We start from the raw sequence: 20845 nt of genomic DNA, 5'->3' as shown, positions 1-20845 counted from the left end.
AGGGGCAGAACGACAGATTTTTACCTTGTCAGCTCAGGGATTCGATCCAGCAAACTTTGTTACTGGCCCAACGCTCTAACCACTAGGCTACCTGCCGCACGCGCACGCGCACATGTTTGGGGTCTCTTAGAAATGTCCTTGTTTTTTAAAATTAAAACACATTTTTTGACCATTAAAATAGAATCAAATTGATCAAAAATACAGTGTAGACCTTGTTAATGTTGTAAATGACTACCACACTGCCCTAACCCATATGGACAAGAGGAATACCTATGTGAGAATGCTGTTCATCGACAACAGCTCAGCATTTAACACCATAGCACCCTCCAAACTCGTCATCAAGCTCGAGACCCTGGGCCTCGACCACGCCCTGTGCAACTGGGTACTGGAGTTCCTGACGGGCCGCCCCCAGGTGGTGAGGGTAGGTAACAACATCTCCAACCCGCTGATCCTCAACACTGGGGCCCCACAAGGGTGCGTTCTGAGCCCTCTCCTGTACTCCCTGTTCACCCATGACTGCGTGGCCATGCACGCCTCCAACTCAATCATCAAGTTTGCAGACGACACTACAGTGGTAGGCTTGATTACCAACAACGACGAGACGGCCTACAGGAAGGTGGTGAGGGCCCTCGGAGTGCGGTGTCAGGAAAATAACCTCACACTCAACGTCAACAAAACAAAGGAGATGATCGTGGACTTCAGGAAACAGCAGAGGGAGCACCCCCCTATCCACATCGACGGGACAGTAGTAGAGAGGGTAGTAAGTTTTAAGTTCCTCGGCGTACACATCACGGACAAACTGAATTGGTCCACCCACACAGACAGCGGGGTGAAGAAGGCGCAGCAGCACCTCTACAACCTCAGGAGGCTGAAGAAATTCAGCTTGTCACCAAAAGCACTCAAACTTTTACAGATGCACAATCGAGAGCATCCTGTTGGGCTGTATCACCGCCTGGTACAGCAACTGCTCCGCCCACAACCGTAAGGCTCTCCAGAGGGTAGTGAGGTCTGCACAACTCATCACCGGGGGCAAACTACCTGCCCTCCAGGACACCTACACCACCCGATGTCACAGGAAGACCATAAAGATCATCAAGGACAACAACCACCCGAGCCACTGCCTGTTCACCCCGCTATCATCCAGAAGGCGAGGTCAGTACAGGTGCATCAAAGCAGGGACCGAGAGACTAAAAAACAGCTTCTATCTCAAGGCCATCAGACTGTTAAACAGCCAACACTAACATTGAGTGGCTGCTGCCAACATACTGACTCAACTCCAGCCACTAATAATGGAAAATTGATGTAAAAAATGTGGCCTAGCCAGTCTCCAGACCTGAACCCAATAGAAAATCTTTGGAGGGAGCTGAAAGTCCATATTGCCCAGTGACAACCCCGAAACCTGAAGGATCTGGAGAAGGTCTGTATGGAGGAGTGGGCCAAAATACCTGCTGCAGTGTGTGCAAACCTGGTCAAGAACTACAGGAAACGTATGATCTCTGTAATTGCAAACAAAGATTTCTGTACCAAATATTAAGTTCTGCTTTTCTGATGTATCAAATACTTATGTCATGCAATAAAATGCAAATGAATTACTTAAAAATCATACAATGTGATTTTCTAGATTTTTGTTTTAGATTCCGTCTCTCACAGTTGAAGTGTACCTATGATAAAAATGACAGACCTCTACATGCTTTGTAAGTAGGAAAACCTGCAAAATCGGCAGTGTATCAAATACTTGTTCTCCCCACTGTATATACACACACATACACTGGCCATCTCTGAAACACACTTAATTCCTTTGATGATACAGCAACAGCAAGACAAGGATATAACATCTACAGAAAAGACAGGAAAGCATATGGGGAGGTGTTGCTGTACACTGAATGTACAAAAACATTAGGAACACCTTCCTAATATTGAGTTGCACCTTTTGCCCTCAGAACAGCCTCACTTCATCAGGGCATGGACCCGAAAGTTGTCGAAAGCAGATGCTGGCCCATGTTGACTTCAATGCTTCATACAAAATGTTTTTCTCAGGACTCTTTTGTTGAAGCTGTATGTTGGTCTGATGTGTATGAGGAAGTGAATCCAGATGCAGAACTGGAAGTATTTGTAAAATTATTCTAGGCAAGTCAGTCAAGAACAAATTCTTATTTATAATGACGGCCTACGAAAAGGCAAAAGGCATCCTGCAGGGACGGGGGATGGAATTAAAAATATAGGACAAAAACACACATCATGACGAGAGAACACTACATAAAGAGAGACCTAAGACAACAACACAGCAAGGCAGCAACACAACATGGTAGCAGCACAAAACATGGTACAAACATTATTGGGCACAGACAACAGCACAAAGGGCAAGGTAGAGACCACAATACATCACACAAAGCAGCCACAGCTGTCAGTAAGAGTGTCCATGATTGAGTCTTTGAATGAAGAGATTGAGATAAAACTGTCCAGTTTGAGTGTTTGTTGCAGCTCGTTCCAGTCGTTAGCTCCAGCGAACTGAAAAGTGGAGCGACCCAGGGATGTGTGTGCTTTGGGAACATTTAACAGAATGTGATTGGCAGAATGGGTGTTGTATGTGGAGGATGAGGGCTGCAGTAGATATCTCAGATAGGGGGGAGTGAGGCCTAAGAGGGTTTTATAAATAAAGCGTCAACCAGTGGGTTGGGTATAGAGGAGTATAGAGTACAGTGATGTGTCCTATAAGGAGCATTGGTGGCAAATCTGATTACCGAATGGTAAAGAACATGCGTTACGAAAATAATTTTGAGCCCCCTGGATTGATGATGAAATGAAAAATTGTATGGTTCAAATAAATTATGCAAAAGTGGTGGCAAACAAGTCAGGCTGCTCAGCTGATTGTCTAATTTTACAGTATGTCAACCATTTTGTGACAACTTAAAAGTAAATTATATTACCAAACCAAGATAAATGACAAAAATGAAAAAGACTTGAGTACCGTAGCCCTTTACACTCGTACACGGGTAGTAGCTGTACAGTAACATGCTATACATGACGGGTAGTAGCTGTACAGTAACATGCTATACATGACGGGTAGTAGCTATACAGTAACATGCTATACATGACGGGTAGTAGCTGTACAGTAACATGCTATATATGACATCAGAGCTCTGGCTAGGCGCTTCACAGCGCTGTCTGGGTTTTGACTGACAGCTGTTTTTAACTTGAGCACCGCGCATGACAAAAAGTTGCCCCCATCCCTCCGGCTAATTGGGCAACTTGTGCTAATATTTTGTCTGAGTGACGGAAATGCTGTAAATTAAGATGACTCAATGTATTTTGAAAGATGAGACGTTGAGGATTATAATAAATACTGCTTTGGTGTCATACAAGCAAGCCAAACACCTGTGAGTCCAAATGTGCACTTCACATTTCCATATCATAAAACTCAAGTCATATACAGTGTCAACGTTTATGATCACTATGTTTGATGTACAAGATGACATGGCGATATATTCTGTTGAGAACAACCCAGGGTATGATCATTTTTGTTTATTGTGAGCACCCGAATGCACTCATGACTCATTTCTATGAGCACCAAAATTACATTGTTTCTCTGAATTGCCATGTGAAAACCTAACACTAAGATCGTATTTTTTAACTTAACTAGTCACGTTGGCAATAGAACACGCTTTGAAATCATGCCCACCTGACCCAGATTGCGATTTACAATGGACCGTTTTTGGATTGCGTAAACAGTAATTTTGTGATGGCGGAGATGCAGACTTGTGTTCCAAATGAAACAACTACAAGTAAGCTTGCTCTACTTCCTGAACAGCAAAGCTAGGGGAGAAAAAAAAAAAGTACCTTATAGTTGAAGACTTCAAGTCATAAAAGCGCATTAAAATTGCTTAGGAACTGTTCACACATTGGAGAGGTGTGTGACCACTTGGAGACACCGAATAGTCCTCTTACTCAAACACCTTGTACCTACCCCACATTTTCCAGGAATAGTCTTATAATGTTACTGAATCTATCCTGAGTATTTTCAGATTTCATTATCAACAAATGTTGCAAAAAGTAAAAAAAATAAAATGTCACATAAACCAACAGTGTAATGTCTGGATTCAGTAATGGGTCAGGTGAACTGTTGTGTATTCACCTTCAATCTAAAACTTTTTCCATTATATAAAAACTGTCCCCTTTCAATTGCTACCATGGTTATGCATATGCTTTTCATATTTCTTCGGTAAGAACGATTTCAATTCAGCCCTATTCATACAGGCTAATTCCCACATGTAAAGGTTAGTTTGGGAGAGGTGGAAAAACTATTGTTATCCATCAATAATAAGCCACCAGGTATCGACAACCTAGATTGGAAAGTATTAGGAATGGTAGCAGACTGTATTGCCACCTCTATTTGCTAGATAATTAACCAAAGCCTGAAGGAGTCTGTGTCCACCAATGGTGTAAAGTATTTAAGTAAAAACACTTTAAAAGAACTACATAAGCATTTTTTCCCTGTACTTTACTATTTATATTTGACTACTTTTAAAGGAAAGAAAGAATGTACTTTTTACTCCATACATTTTCCCTGACACCCAAAAGTACTTGTTACATTTTGACAGGAAAATGGTCCAATTCACACACTTATCAAGAGAACATCCCCGGTCATCCCTAGTGCCTCTGATCTGGCGGACTCACTAAACACAAATGCTTCGTTTGTAAATTATGTCTTAGTATTGGAGTGTGCCACTGGCTATCCGTCAATAAAAATAACATTTAAATGGTGGCGTCTGGTTTGCTTAATATAAGGAATTTTAAATGGTTTATAATTGTACTTTTGATACTTAAGTACATTTGAGCATTTCCATTTACTTTTGACAATTAAGTATATTTAAAACCAAATACTTTTAGACTTTTACTCAAGTAGTATTTTACTAGGTGACTTTCACTTGAGTCATTTTCTATTAAGGTATCTTTACTTTTACTCAAGTATGACAATTGAGTACTTTTTCCACCACTGGTGTCCACAGGCGTGGGAGGAAGCTAAAGTAATTCCACTACCTAAAAATAGTAAAGCACCCTTTGCTGGCTCGAACAGCCACCCAAATCAGTTTTCTGCTTGTTCTTAGTAAATTGGATGGCGAGAATTGTGTTTGACTACTGACTTTCAGCATTCCTACAGAGAAGGGCACTCAGTTTGTACTGCACTGACTCCGATGACTGATGATTGCCTAAAATAAATGGATAATAAGATGATAGTTGGAGCTGTATTGTTAGATTTCAGAGCAGCCTTTGATGTTATTAATCCTAAAGCTTCTCTAACATCAGATATGTACAGTGCGGTGTCCTTCAGGGAAGCTGCCTTGGGCCGTTACTCTTTTCTATTTTTACAAATGATTTGCCACTGGTCTTACACAAAGCTATAATGACTATGTATTACTTCACACTCTACAGGTCAGCATCCAAAGCCAGCGAGCTCACCGAAATTCAAAATAAGGAGTTACGGTCAGTATCAGAATGGGTGATTAACTTCTTATGGCTGGGGGGCAGTATTGAGTAGCTTGGATGAATAAGATGCCCAGAGTAAACTGCCTGCTACTCAGTCCCAGAAGCTAAGATATGCATATTATTAGTAGATTTGTATAGAAAACACTCTGAAGTTTCTAAAACTGTTTGAATGTCTGTGAGTATAACAGAACTCATATGGCAGCAAAAACCTGAGAAAAAAATCAAACCAAGAAGTGGGAAATTTGAGGTTTGTAGTTTTTCAACTCATCGCCTATTGAATATACAGTGGGATATTGGTCATATTGCACTTCCTAAGGCTTCCACTAGATGTCAACAGTCTTTAGAACCTTGTTTGATGCTTCTACTGTGAAGGAGGGGGGAATGAGGGCTCTTTGAGTCAGGGCTCTAGCAGAGTGCCATGAGCTGACCACGCGTGTTCACGTGAGAGTTAGACCTGCGTTCCAACGCATTTCTACAGACAAAGGAATTCTCCGGGCGGAACATTATTGAAGATTTATGTTAAAAACATCCTAAAGATTGATTCTATACTTCGTTTGACATGTTTCTACAAACTGTAATATGACTTTTCGTCTGAACTTTCACATGGACTTGCCCGCGCGTCGTGAGTTTGGATTGTGTACTGAACAAGCTAACAAAAAGGAGGTATTTGGACATAAATTATGGACTTTATGGAACAAATCAAACATGTATTGTGGAACTGGGATTCCTGGGAGTGCATTCTGATGGAGATCAAAGGTAAGTGAATATTTATAATGCTATTCGGACATCTGTTGACTCCACAACATGGCGGATATCTTTATGGCTTGTTTTGGCTCTGAGCGCTGTACTCAGATTATAGCATGGTGTGCTTTTTCCGTAAAGTTTTTTTTAAATCTGACACAGTGGTTGCATTAAGGAGAGGTTTATCTAAAGTTCCATGTATAATACTTGTATCTTTTATCAATGTTTATTATGAGTATTTCTGTAAATTGATGTGGCTCTCTGCAAAATCACCGGATGTTTTGGAAGCAAAACATTACTGAACGTAACGCGCCAATGTAAACTAAGATTTTTGGATATAAATATGAACTTTATCAAACAAAACATACATGTATTGTGTAACATGAAGTCCTATGAGTGTCATCTGATGAAGATCATCAAAGGTTTGTGATTCATTTTATCTTTATTTCTGCTTTTTGTGACTCCTCTCTTTGGCTGGAAAAATGGCTGTTTTTCTGTGACTAGGTACTGACCTAACATAATCAGATGGTGTGCTTTCGTCGTAAAGCCTTTTTGAAATCGGACACTGTGGTGGGATTAACAACAAGTTTATCTTTAAAATGGTGTAAAATACTTGTATGTTTGAGGAATTTTAATTATGAGATTTCTGTTGTTTGAATTTGGCGCCCTGCACTTTCACTGGCTGTTGTCAAGTCGATCCCGTTAACGGGATCTCAGCCGAAAGAAGTTAAGACCCTCTATGCACAACTCCAGTTGAAGTTTAGGTCTTAGAGAATGCTTTGAACCAAATACAATGCTTTTAGTTTTATATGTATTTAAGACCAGTTTATTATTAACATTAGTTTCCTCGAATTGCTCAAACTCCTAGGGATATTGTCATTGCCAAGTCATATTGACAAAGTTGTTGTGAAGATGGGGAGGGGTATGTCTGTTATAAAAAGATGATCTGCGTTTGACACAAAATCAACTGTACTAATTGTTAAGGGTCTTGTAGCAAAATGTTTAATTGTTTTTTTACACTGGATAAAAATTTGAGCTAGAAAATGCTATATCATACACTGCAGTTGAGGAACAACGGGAAAGTCATTCTGCTTTGAAAATTGACAAACTTGTAATCCCACTTTTGAGAAAATGGCCCTTGAATATTTTGATACACCTACTGGAGAGCTCTTCTTTGTCAACAGTCATTCAGCATCGTTCACACCCTCTCTTAAGCCTTAGCCGCACCCATCTCTTTAAGGATTCACATGTGAGGCCATGTGGTAAACACATGCTATATCAAGTCAAATTTGTCTATTTGTCACATGCACAGGATACAGAAGGTGTAAACGGTACAGGGACAGTACTTGCATACCAGCAATATCAAAAACGGAAAGTGTTCAAATAAAAATATTTTATCGTTGTTAGATTACCCAACACACTTGTCTAAATGTATGGATCGTGTGAAGGAAATGCTATAACCAGCCTCCACCCACATCTAGCTAAGCAGATGGGTCACTATTGTCTAGACATGTACGTACACATGTTCATGAAATACAATCGATGGCCTTAATCACCCCCAGACACACCCAATTTGATAGGTTTTGTAATAATCTGGCCGAAGTGGAGTCTTTCGATTAGACATGTAGTTAGCTAGCTAAACAATGAACCGGCATATCCCAACTCATACTACTACCAATAAAAACATTGTCATAGCTGTAGTATGAATCTGCTAAAGCTAACAAACTAGGTTTAATGTTAACTGGATGCAAATGGATTTCTGATTCAAATAATATTACTACACAGATCATACACGTAAGGTTAGCTAGCGAGCCAGCAAGCTAACATTTGCTAACTAACAGTATACTTTAACTTGAAATAAAAATGACTTCCTGACAAAATTATAAAGTATATCTGGAAAATGTAGCTAGACTCCTACCCGTATACATGGATGAATGCTTCACGGCAGACTGGAACCATTTAACTCTTGTTTGTAGCTACAGCTTGTTTGGCCAGCTTTGTGTCAAGTCACACCGGTTCACACTGACCGTGGCGTGTGCAGAAAGTAGCCCATCACTCTTTCCTACTGATCTGTCGATAGCGTCTGCTAAATTCTGGGCATCAATGTTGTTGAGAAAAGTAGCAAAACTTTTGTAGTTCTCGATGGTTAGCGTTATATCTTTCAAAAACAGCACGGTAGAAAGGACTGTCAACACATACTGAACAGCTCACGTTAAAGACTGGTCTGCCATGTAGCACGCTTCTATCTAAACTAATTTCCCGGCATGTCCAGCCCATGCATTATCTCAGCCAATCATGGCTAGTGGGAAGGTTCCTGCGTTTTTCCATGGCTAAACCAACTAGGCTCGTAATTTAACCTCTTCAGGCTGCAGGGTGAATATTGAAAAAACTGGAAAATATGCGCACATTTTCAAACGGCCTCTTAAGAAATTTTTGATATTCCAATATGCATATATTTACTATTATTGGATAGAAAACAGTCTATAGTTTCTAAAAACGTTTGAATTATTTCTCTAAGTTGAACAGAACTATTTTTACAGCCCATTTCCTATCCAGAATTGAGATTTCCAAAATGCGATGTCTCTCTTTAAGACCTTGTCTATAAAAGGTCATGACACTTAGGACCGTAGAAACACGTCATACGCCTTCATCTGGGTGTAATGCGGAAGTGAGAGTTGAAAGGAGTCGAATATCTCTTCCAGGGACTGAATAGTACATCTTCTTGTGAGACCTGCGCAGTTAAAAAAAAAATCCGGGCGGGAGGCAGAATCTGGACTCGGCTCCTGGAAGACGCTCGATAAAGGTGAATATGATCTCTGGCTACGATATTATTTGATACATGTCACAAAATCATCCTAAAGTATGTTTTTTCAATATACTTTAATTATATTATTGCAATTTATTCTGGACTTTAGACGTGATGCTTTGGAAGAATTTTTTGAAGAAGGAGAGGTTAGCGCCGCACGGCCATTGTGCTTGCTAAACCAAGAGGGAAATAGTTGGTTCTGGAACCCAACTAAAGACTGTACTGGACAATGGACCCCGTTACAACATTCTGATGGAATATCAACAAAGATAAGGACCCAATTTGGGATGCTTTTTCATATATCTGTCGAACTGTGCTATGCTAGCGCTTGACTAGAATCAATGCTGCCGTATGCTAGCTAATGTTGTTAGCTAATATAACGATATATTGTGTTTTCGCTGTAAAACACTTCAAAAATCGGAAATATTGGCTCTATTCACACGATATCTGTCTTTCATTAGCTATCCACCATATGTTTTTCTGAAATGTTTTATGAGGTGTAATTAGTAGTTGACGTTGGTGTCTGTATTTTCTCTGGCTACTCCCGTGTGATTTCAGACTGTAGCTATGCTGTAGCAATGATGGGAGCAGTAATGTAAAACTGATTTATAGCTAAAATATGCACATTTTATGAACAAAACATAGATTTATTGTGTAACATGTTATAGGACTGTCATCTGAGGTAGTTTTTTCTAGGTTCTTTAGGTTGGGTCTAGGTTATTTAGGCTGGCTTGTGCATGCTACTTGAATCATAATTCATACATCATAATCATAATCATACGTGTCTGTCCACTTTTTTATTTGGTGGTGAGCTAACATAAATATATGTGGTGTTTTCTCTGTAAAACATTTAAAAAATCGGACATGTTGGCTGGATTGACAAGATGTTTATCTTTCAAATGCTGTATTGGACTTGTTAATATGTGAAAGTTAAATATTTTTAAAAAATAGATTTTGAATTTCGCGCCCTACAATTGAGTTGGATGTTGTACCGATATCGGGACAGCCCGCCTAACAGGTTAACAATTTTAAATCGTATTTATGGATGGAATACAAGTTTGTTATTAAGGCACATGAAAATTCACGTTCCAGAAGGCATTTCTGCAAAAAACGAATTTGATAAAAAATAAAAATGTTTACGTTCAAATGCTGCTCCTGTGAAGTACAGTAGTGAAGTCGACATACGCCTAGTTTCCTGAAACGAGTCACATGTGGTCAAGTGCAGCAAAGAAAGACCTAGCAAAGCTGCAGCTGGCTCAACACAGAGCAGCACGCCTTGCCCTTAACTACACACACAGAACTAACATCAACAGCATGCATACCAGTCTTTCCTGGTTGACAATTGAGAGACTTACTGCTTCTCTTCTAGTTATGAGAAATGTTACTGTAATACATTCCAGATTGTTTGCATAATCAAATAACATTCAACTCACACACCCATTCATACCCCACAAGACATGCCACCAGGAGTTTCTTCACAACTCACACACCCATTCATACCCCACAAGACATGCCACCAGGAGTTTCTTCACAACTCACACACCCATTCATACCCCACAAGACATGCCACCAGGAGTTTCTTCACAATCCCCAGATCCAAAACGAATTCACGGCAACACAAAGTATTATACAGAGCATTGCTCGCATGGAACTAACATCTCCAATTACTCAAGCAAACAGCAAAATTACCTTTAAAATCAGATTAAGCAACATCTCACAGAACTGTGGGGACTGTGAGGGGACACACAATAATTTTGTTGTATTGTTTGTATTATAATTTTTGCATATCGTTGAATTTAAAATTTGTGTGACTGTCCCTGTCTATCAGTGTTTTGTTACTTGTCATGTTTTGCGTTTTTTGTGGACCCCAGCTAGAATAGCCTAGCTGCTACTTCTGCAAAAGCTAATTGGGATCCTAATAAACAAATAATTATGGAAGGTTTCGTTCAAATCAAAAGGGGTGCTGTCAAAAAGTGATTGAAACCCTAAACTAAACCCATTTTGGCAAATCAAAAGAAAGAAGTATGCTTGAATTGAAAGCTCTTTCTGCCACCCAAGTGCAGCATAGCCTACCTGCTCAGTGTTTTTATAGGCCAAATTATGGCTTGGTGGAATTAACCATTTGGCAAATTATGCAAAGGGAGGAGGAAATATAAGCTGTGAGTCATGCCAAGAGCTCAGCCTCTCCATCTGGTTAGGAAGTAAGGTCAAGCTAGACAGATCAAACAGAGTGTGCCTGCCTCTAACCTGCACACCATGCTTAAAAAACAGATATGTGTAGAAAGAAAAGGCAGCACAGAGTTAGCCATATGCCACCTACTGTACCTCTGAAGAAATGTCCCTTTCATGCAGAGAGAAATGCAAATTGTTTAGGAAAATCATATAGCCTATTATGCAACATCACTTTCCATCCTTCCCACTCTCTCTATTAGTATACTCCATCAAAAGCTCTCCATTACAGTCAATAGAATCTAGCCTATTAGGGTTGCCACATGTCCCGGATTGTATGGGACAGTACCACATTTTGGCACTTTGTCACACATCCCACACATAAAACTTTCATGTCCTGCATTTTATCAACAAATTAAAACACCACTCATTTACAAAAAAAGGTTGATTTGTCCAATATTTCAGTCAGGGTTCCTATGCATTTGATGAGAATTGACAGTCCAACCTGTCTCTTTTGCAGTCACTTTGCACTTAGTGGGGAGAACAAGACATTGCATGACATAAGTATTTGATCACCTACCAACCAGTAAGAATTCCGGCGCTCACAGACCTGTTTTTCTTTAACAAGCCCTCCTGTTCTCCACTCATTACCTGTATTAACTGCAGCTGTTTGAACTCGTTACCTGTATAAAAGACACCTGTCCACACAATCAAACAGACTCCAACCTCTCCACAATGGCCAAGACCAGAGAGCTGTGTAAGGACATCAGGGATAAAATTGTAGACCTGCACAAGGCTGGGATGGGCTACAGGACAATAGGCAAGCAGCTTGGTGAGAAGGCAACAACTGTTGGTGCAATTATTAGAAAATGGAAGAAGTTCAAGATGACGGTCAATCACCCTCGGTCTGGGGCTCCATGCAAGATCTCACCTCGTGGGGCATCATTGATCATGAGGAAGGTGAGGGATCAGCCCAGAACTACACGGCAGGACCTGGTCAATGACCTGGAGAGAGCTGGGACCACAGTCTCAAAGAAAACCATTAGTAACACACTACGCCGTCATGGATTAAAATCCTGCAGCGCACGCAAGGTCCCCCTGCTCAAGCCAGCGCATGTCCAGGCCCGTCTGAAGTTTGCCAATGACCATCTGGATGATCCAGAGGAGGAATGGGAGAAGGTCATGTGGTCTGATGAGACAAAAATAGAGCTTTTTGGTCTAAACTCCACTTGCCGTGTTTGGAGGAAGAAGAAGGATGAGTATAACCCCAAGAACACCATCCCAACCGTGAAGCATTGAGGTGGAAACATCATTCTTTGGGGATGCTTTTCTGCAAAGGGGACAGGACGACTGCACCGTATTGAGGGGAGGATGGATGGGGCCATGTATCGCGAGATCTTGGCCAACAACCTCCTTCCCTCAGTAAGAGCATTGAAGATGGGTCGTGGCTGGGTCTTCCAGCATGACAAAGACCCGAAACACACAGCCAGGGCAACTAAGGAGTGGCTCCGTAAGAAGCATCTCAAGGTCCTGGAGTGGCCTAGCCAGTCTCCAGACCTGAACCCAATAGAAAATCTTTGGAGGGAGCTGAAAGTCCGTATTGCCCAGCGACAGCCCCGAAACCTGAAGGATCTGGAGAAGGTCTGTATGGAGGAGTGGGCCAAAATCCCTGCTGCAGTGTGTGCAAACCTGGTCAAGAACTACAGGAAACGTATGATCTCTGTAATTGCAAACAAAGGTTTCTGTACCAAATATTAAGTTCTGCTTTTCTGATGTATCAAATACTTATGTCATGCAATAAAATGCAAATTAATTACTTTAAAATCATACAATGTGATTTTCTGGATTATTGTTTTAGATTCCGTCTCTCACAGTTGAAGTGTACCTATGATATAAATTACAGACCTCTACATGCTTCGTAAGTAGGAAAACCTGCAAAATCGGCAGTGTATCAAATACTTCTTCTCCCCACTGTATGACAAGATAAAGATGTGGTGCTGGTGATGTTATACACTTCTCCAATCAATGTTGAGATCTGATAATCACGGTACTCCATCTTGTTTATTTTTTTGTTTATCTGGTCGGCCCCAGCCTCGAACTCAGGCCCTGTGTGTAGTTAACTGACCCCTCTATGCCCATTCATCACCATTTTACCGGTTGTAGTCTTAGCTGATTAGCTGTTGTTGTCTTACCCGTTGTTGCCTTAGCTATGTCTTCCAATTAACACCTGTGATTGCTTTATGCCTATCTCAAATATTAATATGCCTTGTATATTGTTGTTTAGGATAGTTATCATTGTTTTAGTTTACTCCGGAGCCCCGAGACCCACTCAACATGCCTCAGATACCTCCTTTGTCCCACCTCCCACACATGCGGTGACCTCACCCAGCATAACTAGGATGTCCAGAGATGCAACCTCTCTTATCGTCACAAAATGCCTGGGTTCACCTCCACTGTACCCGCACCCCACCATACCCGTCTGTACATTATGGCCTGAATCTATTCTACCATGCCCAGAAATTTGCTCCTTTTATTCTCTGTCCCCAACGCACTACACGACCAGTTTTGATAACCTTTAGCCGTACCCTCATCCTAGTCCTCCTCGGGTGATGTGGAGGTTAACCCAGGCCCTGCGTGTCCCCAGACACTCTCATTTGTTGACTTCTGTGACCAAAAAAGCCTTGGTTTCATGCATGTTAACATCAGAAGCCTCCTCCCTAAGTTTGTTTTACTCACTGCTTTAGCACACTCCGCCAACCCTGATGTCCTTACCGTGTCTGAATCCTGGCTTAGGAAGGCCACCAAAAATTCTGAGGTTTCCATCCCCAACTACAAAATGTTCCATCAAGATAGAACTGTCAAAGTGGGATGAGTTGCAATCTACTGCAGAGATAGCTTGCAAAGTTCTGTCATACTTTCCAGGTCTATGCCCAAACAGTTTGAGCTTCTAATTTTAAAAATGATCCTCCCCAGAAATAAATCTCTCACTGTTTTAGACCCCCCTCAGCTCCCAGCTGTGCCCTGGACACCATATGTGAATTGATTGCCCCCCATCTATCTTCAGAGTTCGTTCTGTTAGGTGACCTAAACTGGGATATGCTTAACACCCCGGCAGTCCTACAATCTAAGCTAGATGCCCTCAATCTCACACAAATTATCACGGAACCCACCAGGTACAACCCAAAATCCGTAAACATGCCCTCCAAATACACCTCTGCTGTTTTCAATCAGGATCTCAGCGATGGGTCCGCGGTCAAACGACCACCCCTCATCACTGTCAAACGCTCCCAAAAACACTTCTGCAAGCAGGCCTTTCTAATCGACCTGGCCCGGGTATCCTGGAAGAATATTGACCTCATCCTGTCAGTAGAGGATGCCTGGTTACTCCTTAAAAAGTACTTTCCTCACCATCTTTAATAAGCATGCCCCGTTAATTTATTTTTTAACTAAGAACAGATATAGCCCTTGGTTCACTCCAGACCTGACTGCCCTCCACCAGCACAAAAACATCCTGTGGCAGTCTGCAATAGCATCGAATAGTCCCCGCGATATGCAACTGTTCAGGGAAGTCAGGAACCAATACACACAGTCAGTCAGGAAAGCAAAGGCTAGCTTTTTCAAAGGCCCAGATCGTAGAATATGCATATAATTTTACTGTGTTTCCTGGCCCGTCTTTCTTCCATTTAAAGGGGTATCAACCAGATTCCTTTTCCAATGGCTTCCTCAGGCTGTGACCAGGCTTTAGACATAGTTTCAGGCTTTTATTTAGAAAAGTGAGCGAGATGTTTCATAAGTAGTCAGGTGTCCTCTGAATAGTTCCTGCGCGCGCGAGAGGAGCTCTCCATTTTCCTTTTGTCTCTTAAAGAATAGGTTATGGTCCGGTTGAAATATTATCGATTGTTTGTTAAAAACAACCTGAGGATTGATTATAAAAAACATTTGACATGTTTCTACGACCATTACGGATACTTTTTGGAATTTGTCGAACGGAACATGGCTTTGGTTCTCTCAACATAATGCGCAACCCAAATAGCGTTTTTTTGTGATAGAAGTAATATTTATCGAACAAAAAGAACATTTGTTGTGTAACTGGGAGTCTCGTGAGTGTAAACATCCGAAGATTATCAAAGGTAAGCGATTAATTTTATTGCTTTTCTGACTTTCGTGACCATGCTAATTAGGGGCTAGCTGTTATAGCATTGAGAGCTACACTCACAAAAGCTTGGATTTCTTTCGCTGTAAAATATATTTTCAAAATCTGACACGATAGGTGGATTAACAACAAGCTAAGCTGTGTTTTGGTATATTTCACTTGTGATTGCATGATTATAAATATTTTTTGTAATATTTTTGCATTTGGCGCCCTGCAATTCTAGCGGTTGTTTAGAAAAGTGATCCCGTAAAATGGATCTGTAGCGCAGAGAAGTTAAGCTCTAGTAAAACTAAATGCATGCTTTTCAACCGATCGCTGCCTGCACCCACCCGCCCGACTAGCATCACTGCTCTGGACGGTTCTGACTTAGAATATGTGGACAATTACAAATACCTAGGTGTCTGGCTAGACTGTAAACTCTCCTTCCAGACTCATATTAAACATCTCCAATAAAAATTAAATCAAGAATCTGCTTCCTATTCCGCAACAAAGCCTACTTCACTCACACCACTAAACATACCCTCGTGAAACTGTCTATCCTACCGATCCTCGACTTCGGCGATGTCATTTACAAAATAGCCTCCAATACTCTACTCAGCAAACTGGATGCAGTCTATCACAGTGCCATCCGTTTTGTCACCAAAGCCCCATATACCACCCACCACTGTGACCTGTATGCTCTCGTCGGCTGGCCCTCGCTACATATTTGTCGCCAGACCCACTGGCTCCAGGTCATCTATAAGTCTTTGCTAGGTAAAGCTGCGCCTTATCTCAGCTCACTGGTCACGATAACAACACCCACCCGTAGCACACGCTCCAGCAGGTATATCTCACTGGTCATCCCCAAAGCCAACACCTCCTTTGGCCGCCTTTCCTTACAGTTCTCTTGGCCGCCTTTCCTTCCAGTTCACTGCTGCCAATGGCTGGGCCGAATTGCAAAAATCGCTGAAGCTGGAGACTTATATCTCCCTCACTAACTTTAAACATCAGCTATCCGAGCAGCTAACAGATACGCTGCAGCTGTACATAGCCAATCTGTAAATAGCCCACCCAATCTACCTTCCCTCTTCCCCATATTGTTTTCATTTACTTTTCTGCTATTTTGCACACCAGTATTTCTACTTGCACATCATCTGCATATCCATCACTTCAGTGTTAATTTTGCTAAATTGTAATTACTTGCTACTATGTCCTATTTATTGCCTTACCTCCTCACGCCATTTGCACACACTGTATATAGACTTTCTTTTTTTATATTGTGTTATTAACTGTACGCTTGTTTATTCCATGTGTAACTCTGTGTTGTTGTTTGTGTCGCACTGCTTTGCTTTATCTTGGCCAGTTGCAGTTGTAAATGAGAACTTGTTCTCAACTAGCCTACCTGGTTAAATAAAGGTGAAATTAAAAAAAAAAAAAAAAATCTGCGCAGTGCAAGAAGAGGCGTTGGCCAATTTCATATTGTCAACCAAATACATTTGTAAAATCCTTTCGGGCTACATTCCAGCTAAACTAGGAGTGGAGAGTTAACTACCGGTACTTACAAAAAGCGTGCATCTAACAAAGAGCTACAAAAGTAAGTAAATAACCATATTAGACTTCAAGACATAAGGTAATTTTGTCAATAGCTCATTCAACATATTTACTGCTACTTTATTCAATCCTGTTTTAAAAGTCTCCCTAACAGTTTACATTCCCTGACACCAACCAGAAATGTTTCCTTGGCCAAATATTCCCAGATTTTCATAAAAGTCACATAAGTGTTCGCTTATTTTTCTGGATCACCAAAAGAGTAGGCTACGTACACTTCAATTATCTCACGCTGTGCAGATGGGGGAGATGTGTGTGTGCTTGGCATTATAGTGCCAAGCATGATATGTGTTATTATAACAAGTGCTTGGCATAATGCCAACACCCCAACGCTCCGTCCAAGTTTGTCTGGACATTCCAAAGGGATATTTTACTCCCTGGCCAGAGCAGTAACTACCCCCCAGCCCCTACTCTCTGACTCCCATCCAAATCAAATCAAATTTTATTGGTCAAAAACACGTGTTTAGCAGATGTTATTGCGGGTGTAGCGAAATGCTTGTGTTTTTATACATACATATATATTTTTATCCTTATGATACATGATGCTCTATTCCGCCAGGGGCCCCCGACCTCCCAGATAGCATATGAACACGCCATAAGCGCCAGCAAGAAATTTGCTTTAATACTGCTAAATGTTCTCTCATCAGCATGGCAAAATGTGAAAAATAGCATGAGATTAGCACATTTTATCTCTGTCCCATGGCAAAGTGTTGAAATGCAGGAAGTTCGTTTTCTTTTGGGGGGGGGGCTGCTAAAACAAATTCCTACTGCCCCCCCAAAAAAAAGTTTCGGTAGGTGCCCTGGAGCCCCAAATGCGGTGGTCAGTCAGGTCCTGTATTCAGCATGTTTGTCATAAAAACGCTGTCATGTAATTTCTAAATATTTTATCATGGTAATGGAAATGGAAATTAAGTTGTGTCATGACTAACTGGCATCTTGTGGGAAACTGTCGTAACTAGCAAAGCTAACGCATTAGCAAGAAAGTCGAGATAGCCAGCTGAGAATTCGCAACTCCCCAAATCTATGTAACTACCGTTACACAGAGTTAATCTGCTATGTCGCTACATCACATCTCGAGTTGAGAATGATCAGCTAGGAGCTGGCTAGCTAACGTTAGCTAGGCTAGTAGGCTACAACACGTTAGCTAGCTGACTTTTTAGCCAGTTAACTTAGTTTCATTGCTAGTTTATTATTATAAAATTGCGAAGTTGTCAGCTGCTGCCTAGTAAGAATCACATGCTAAATAGTTACAGGCATCATTAGCCAAACAGCTAGTTAGTTAGTCTGACTTCCATCCATATGAAATATGGAATAAGGTTCTGATTTTTCAGAATAGTATTCTAGAGCTCTTCAGAATTCATACCTTATTATTTATATATACCTGCTGATGTAGCTACTGTAGACCGCTTCTGGAGGCGGTTGAAGAAGCACGGATTTTGTCGTTGAATTTCTTTCAATCTGAAGTCAAATATGCAGCTATTTCCCAAAATTATCTCTTTCAGGCAGTCCGTCTGGGAATCCTCTTCCTTTAAATGGAGTCGTGGCACTTTGAGCTGGCTCGCATAGGGCCAGTGAGGGGGTTCGATTAATATCGCCCGGGCGCCCGTGTAGAGGTGTTTTGTAACGACTGAAAATTAATTGCTTTCGATTTTAAACCGGGCTGTTCCCGGCGTGAGCCAGGCGCCCGGTTCAAAGCCCACGGCGAAATCGGCTCAAAACAAAAGTGACTTAATTAAGTACGTGTGTAAATTGGTAGGATTCTGTGTTTTCCCATGGAAAAGTGATTGATTTTTATTTAAAAAACGCTTTATCTGCTTTCCCAAAGATTTGTTTTTTTAAATTCAAACATTTATTTTATGTTGACAAAATGACTGAGCCGCGCACAGATTAGAGAATGGTGCTCCTCCCCGCTTTCGCCCGATGTTTGACGGCATTTGCTTAAACACCGACTCTGATTTTGTGCCCATGTCCCTGTTAGATATTGGGCTGGTGCGATTATGCTGAACAGCAGGGCACCGGTCCATGGCCCGTGACGTGCCGGGCAAAAGCGGTGAGGGAGGAGCGCCTTTCTCAAATCGAACAGTAATCTGCGCAGTTCAGTCATGTTGTCATCAAGGCAGCATGGTGCAGCGTCCACAAACAAACAACATATATTTTCCATAAAATATGTTTTTCATTGGGAAGGCAGATAAAGCATTTTCATCAAAATCCTTCATTACTTACATTTACATTTAAGTCATTTAGCAGACGCTCTTATCCAGAGCGACTTACAAATTGGAAAGTTCATACATATTCATCCTGGTCCCCCCGTGGGAATTGAACCCTGGTCCCCCCGTGGGAATTGAACCCACAACCCTGGCGTTGCAAGCGCCATGCTCTACCAACTGAGCCACACGGTGTACTTCTCGTGCTTAATTACGTCACTTTTGTTTTGAGCCGATTTCGCCGTGGACTTTGAATAGGGCACCTGGCTCACATCCCGGAGGCAACCCGGTCCCAAAACTAATGCAATCAATTTGTGCTAAACACGGCCACACCGCCACTACTAAACATGAATCCCATCATTAATCCACAAGATTCCTAATTGGCTAAATCTACTCAATCAACGGAACCAACGATGTCTGTAGCTCACAATGTGAAGTGTTTCTGGGAGTTGTTGTTTAAATACTCGTTGGAATTACTTGGCTTGAACGGTGAAAGCTCGTTCTTAAAACTACAACAGATGTGGAGACTAGGCACACTGGCAAGGATGTGAGCATCACATATTATTTCCATGCCCCCTTTGTGGAAACGATTTCATTCGAGAATATTCAAGGTAGCTATGCACATCTGTTTCTGGCACAGGAGGTTGGTGGCACCTTCATTGAGAAGGATGGGCTCTTGGTAATGGCTGGAGCAGAATAAGTGGTATGGTATCAAATGCCAATCCATTTGCTCTGTTTCGGCCCGTATGATGAGCCGTCTTCCCCTAAGCAGCCTCCACTGGTTTCTGGATGTCCAGAGGTGTAACATTGCAGTGCTTTGCTCTGCAACATAGGGTAGAATAGAGAATTCCAAGTCAGATATTGAATTCCATAGAGAATAGGAATATGAAACAGTCCTCTGTCTTTTGAGTAGCCTATATCTAATCAGATTAGGTCATTTTGGAGTTTGTGGTGAGTACAATAGAATAGAACTGAATAGAATAACTTTGTTTTCAGGGTGAATTGACCATGATGGTTGCCATCCCTTTTCCCAGGCAACCATGTGAAGAAAAACCGAGATCACGCAGACAGTCATCCAGAGTTACACAAGAAGTGACCATCAATCAATCAAATCTATTTTAAAAAGCCCTTTTTACATTAGCAGTTCTCACAAAGTGCTATACAGAAATCCAGCCTAAAACCCCAAACAGCAAGCAATGCAGAGGCAGAAGCACATTGTCTAGGAAAATCTCCTTAGAAGGCAGGAACCTAGGAAGAAACCTAGAGAGGAACCAGGCTCAGAGGGGGTGGCCTGTCCTCTTCTGCCTGTACCGAGTAGATAACGGTTAGGGTGGTGGGGCTCTATCCGGGAGAAGGTAGCACGCCCTGTGAAGTCAGGTTAGGTCAAGGGTCTACAGCTGCAGTCGTAACAGCAACATGACAAGGTGGATTGGGTACAGGAACAGCCAGGAGTTCTGTAAAAAGTACACATACCGGTATTCAAAGAGGAGTCTGTAATTTGTTTTCTAATGATCTTTTCGTTAAAGAAAGTTCAATGTGACAACTTGATCCAAACTTTAGGTCAGAGAACCTTCCACATACGTCACATACGTCACACAAAGATAATAGATGGAAATAGATCTCTATGCTGTCAAATATGTCACTTCAGCACTACAGCCTCTGTTCAGCCATCACCTTCTAATGCCGTCACAACCACACCTA

General features: G+C 41.5%; 1 protein-coding gene across 10 annotated transcripts in view; it reads right to left on the bottom strand.

Moving 5' to 3' along the window:
- The window catches only part of LOC120046732 (ribosome-binding protein 1-like), a 63776-nt gene extending 45276 nt beyond the window's left edge, over window positions 1-18500 (bottom strand). For 6 of the 10 annotated variants that reach the window (XM_038992197.1, XM_038992200.1, XM_038992193.1 and 3 more), the window contains exon 1: window positions 18304-18499. The gene's annotated coding sequence lies outside the window, so the exon portion shown is untranslated. Of the gene's footprint in view, window positions 1-18303 lie in introns of all 10 variants that reach the window. The other 4 variants (XM_038992201.1, XM_038992199.1, XR_005476847.1 and 1 more) reach the window with 3 other exon arrangements.
- Window positions 18501-20845: the final 2345 nt, after the last annotated feature.

Source organism: Salvelinus namaycush, chromosome 4, assembly GCF_016432855.1.
Source record: "Salvelinus namaycush isolate Seneca chromosome 4, SaNama_1.0, whole genome shotgun sequence".
NCBI classification, from domain to species: Eukaryota; Metazoa; Chordata; class Actinopteri; order Salmoniformes; family Salmonidae; genus Salvelinus; species Salvelinus namaycush.
Note: the sequence above shows the minus strand (reverse complement) of the source record. Positions and strands in the feature narration are given on the sequence as shown.